This window comes from Camellia sinensis, chromosome 6 (genome assembly GCF_055761805.1).
Source record: "Camellia sinensis isolate YWXY chromosome 6, ASM5576180v1, whole genome shotgun sequence".
In the NCBI taxonomy this organism is placed as follows: Eukaryota; Viridiplantae; Streptophyta; class Magnoliopsida; order Ericales; family Theaceae; genus Camellia; species Camellia sinensis.
Window position 1 is genome coordinate 155,208,629 of NC_138966.1, and position 3,886 is coordinate 155,212,514.

At 35.5% G+C, this 3,886-nt stretch overlaps 1 pseudogene; it reads right to left on the reverse strand.

Annotated features, from left to right (window-relative positions):
• Positions 1-1,478: 1,478 nt before the first annotated feature.
• Positions 1,479-3,386, reverse strand: LOC114257051 (disease resistance protein RPV1 pseudogene; annotated as a pseudogene).
• Positions 3,387-3,886: the final 500 nt, after the last annotated feature.

Below are 3,886 nucleotides of genomic sequence, written 5' to 3' on the forward strand. Positions count from 1 at the left end.
GATGACAACAAGACATACAACCACCAACTCCACGGAACCTAAGTCCGGAACACTGTACATAAAGGGGACAAACCCGGGATCGTTATAATATATGTATATATAGTTTTATTGAATTGTCAAAACTTATTTTCAGAATCTATTTTGCTTTCAATTTTATTCTATAAAATTGATTTAAAATAATTATTGTTTAATTCCCCTAACAGTTTCTCTAGATGAAAATTGGATGGTAAATTCTCTAATGGGCAGTTATGCCAACAGAGCCACCTTAACTGTTCAAATAGATCTTCAAAATTTCCACTGAGGTGCACATGATTTATTTGAAGCAGTATTAGCTTATGCATCCCAACAAATGCTTTTTTGCTCCATTGTATCTTCTTTAACATGGGTAGGGTTAGGATCACACCTTCGACTGCTTCTGTTCCGTAATATAGTAATATTTAAAAAACAAAATGGAAAATTAAAAGAAAGAAAGACTATCAAATAACTGAAATTAGCATTTCAAGCCGAAAACTTACTAACTCACAAGAAAGAATTAATGTTAGGTTTTATTCTTGGCAACCTCGTTTGACAAAACTCCTTTCAGTTGTATTTATTTTCACACTTTTATTTCAGTGAGGCTATGAGCGTTCAGATGCGAATCTAACCCGAATTGTGCCTTTCAGAGAAGTTTGTGATGCTAATGCTTTGAAGATTGCCACTTCGCTGATTATGACGGGGATCGAGCTGAAAAAGTACTGAGATGTGTAATTTCGCGCTTCAGCGGGTTCTCTAGCGCTCGAGCGGACCTCTGTTATATCATGCATTATTTTGCTGAAGCCGCTCGAGCGGGCTATTGGGCGCTCGAGCGGACCGCGCGAACACAGTTTTTCGAATTTCAATAAGGATTGGGTTTTCTTCCAAATCTCGGATTACTTTTGGTTTTCTATCAGTAGTTGGTTTTCTTCCAAAACTAGACTACTCCTAAAATCCTCCAGATCTTCTTTTTGGATTCTAAGGTTTATAGCTGGGGATATTTTGCTAGTTTTCTTTGATGTTTTAATTAAGTATTCAACTCATGGTTTAAAGAGTATACATCAAAGGATTATTTGTTTGTTCTACACAAAAGAGAGAGTTGTTCTTCGGTGGATTCTGAAGAATTCGAGCCTGAAGCTTTGGTGGATTCTGGAGTGGCTTATCGTCAAGACAATTCCGAGGTGAAGACGGGGTTGGAAGAGACACATAGAGGTTGGTTCAATTCGGGCGTGGATTTGCTAGGTAATTGAGAGTATACCTGTGTAATTCCTTTATATCTTCTTAGTGGATTGTTTTGTGGCTGTTGCCCGTGGTTTTTTTATCACAATTGGAGGTGTCCAATTGTAGTTTTTCCACGTTAAAATCGTTGTGTCAATTTGTCTTGATTGTTTGATTGGGATTGTTTTATTGCTTAAAATTGATACATAATCACAAATCAACATCTAGAGGATTTCTAGATTTTTCAATTAAGATTCGACTCTTACCTTGTTTTTTTCAAGTACATAGCATACATCTTCATGTAACCACAATCTACTGCACTTTTCAGGCTCCTTCGGGTATTTTTCATGAATAATTTCCCTCCCCATATCCCTAAGTAGATCATGCATCAACAACTCATTTCTTTCACTAATTATCAATAAACATCTACTAACCAAAACACTAACTCCATTTTGAGCAAAGAAACCACAACTATTCAATATAGTAATGACATAGTCTTTGTCCGATCCAACGAAAAAGCATGCACTATCAAGGAAAATATTCTTCATTCTGTCATTATCTAGCAAGTCAAAACTTATCCTAAGTTTTTTTTTGAATTTGATGATGAGGAATTTGTTGTAATTCATCAAGTGCAGTTTTCCATTCTAGGATGTTTCTTCCAAACAAATAAGAACCCAAAATTTCAAGAGCTAGTGGAAGCCCTCTAGCATAACTTACTATATCATTTGCAAGCTCTACAAAATTTTCTAATGGATTGGTTTCTCTGAAAGCATGCCAACTGAAAAGCTGCAGAGACTCTTCGTGATTTAATTCCTTAGGCATATATCTTTCATCAACTTTCAATCCCTTCAACAAGTGCTCATCTGTAGTTGTTATGATGATTCTACTTCCTGGACCAAACCAATCACGATTTCCTACCAAGGTATTTAATTGACTTGATTGATCCGCATCATCAAGAACAATGAGAACCTTTTTAGAATTGAGCCCTTCTTTCATCAAATTAATTCCTTTGTCAACACTGCCAATCTTTAGATTCTTTGTCCCTAATAATTCAAAAAGAAGTTGTTCTTGCAATTGAACTAGGCCATTGAGTTTTCCTGCAACTTCTCTAACATTTACAAGAAAACAACTTCCTTTAAATTGGAGGAAAATATGGTTATACACGGCTTTTGCAATGGTTGTTTTGCCTATTTCACCCAAGCTGTATATCCCAATCATGCGAACATCATCTGATCCAATGCTCAACGTTAAATTTATGTGTTCAACATGAGAATCTATTCTAACTGGGTGCACAACAACATTTAGGAATGTATGTTTCAGTTCGCATAAAACTCTTTAACAATTTTTCGGATGAACTTTGCTTCATGCCTGTCAATTTCGATCCAAATTAAAAGTAAAGCAAGTGTATATTCCAAAAATACAAAACCTTACAAACCCCACTTCCAATATGCAGTTAATCAATGTAAAATTCAAAACATCTTGAACTTACAAAGTGAACTAACTATACTTTTTAAATATTAAAAACAATAAGGATTGGATTTTCTAGTTAAAGATAAAAATTGATAGCAGCAGCGGCAGCAAAATTAAAAAGAAGTTAAAAATTACCCATTAGCAACATTTTGCATATCCCAGCCTGATAAATTAGCAGCTTCAAAGAGGGCAGCTTTCCTCACCTCCACCTTCCCCATCTCATCCACGTAACGCTTTTCATGTCTTCCAAATGCTTCTCCGAACACTCTGTTTGGTGCCGTACATTAGATGGATCGACATCGTAGAATAGTGGGAGAACTAATTGTCCAAGTGTTTTCTTGCTTTCAATGATCTTCACGAGCTCATCAAGGCACCATCTGGAAGAAGCATAGTGTGTCGAGAAAACAACGATGGAGATCCTCGATTCTTCAATTGATTTTAGCAGGGCCGAAGAAATGTCATGTCCTCTTGGGAGTTCATCATCGTCCACGAAGGTGTGAATTCCAGCTTGAACCAAAGCCGTGTAGAGGTGATCAGTAAAGTTTTTGTGGGTATCTTCACCTCTGAAACTCAAGAACACGTCATAGCTCCAGCGAGGTTGTGTCAAAGATGATGAAGAAGCAAAACGAGAAAAGCCATATAGGGTTCTTGTAGCAGCCATGGATCAACCCAAGATTAGAGATCAAATGAATTGTAGGGAGGAATATGACTGAGGGAGTGGTGACTTTGCAAAAGGTAAGAAAGCGCTATTTGCAAGCACTCTGGTGATTCGATTTGGACTCAAATAATAATTTAGTACATTCAATTAAAATTTTAATTTTTATCATATCTTAATGTAAATTTATTAATAAATATAATAGACATTAAATCCTCAATAATTTTTTTTTTCTCATGATACATTCAAGCTATTTTTACAAATTTTTTATATTTAAATTTCTTCATCTTCTTCTCAAATTTTAATTATTTTTTCTTCATTTCAAAACTTCAATCTTCCTTATCAAAACTCACCATTAAAACTTCAATTCACTCCACCAACGCTCACAATTATCATTAATATCAATAATTTTGGAGCGGATGCCGACAGCAAAACACCACCGTTTTGGTGGGTTTGATTTGTATATAATAATAATAATAAATCAATGGAAGCAATGGCTTCATTCACTACTTCACTTTTCAATCTGAACCC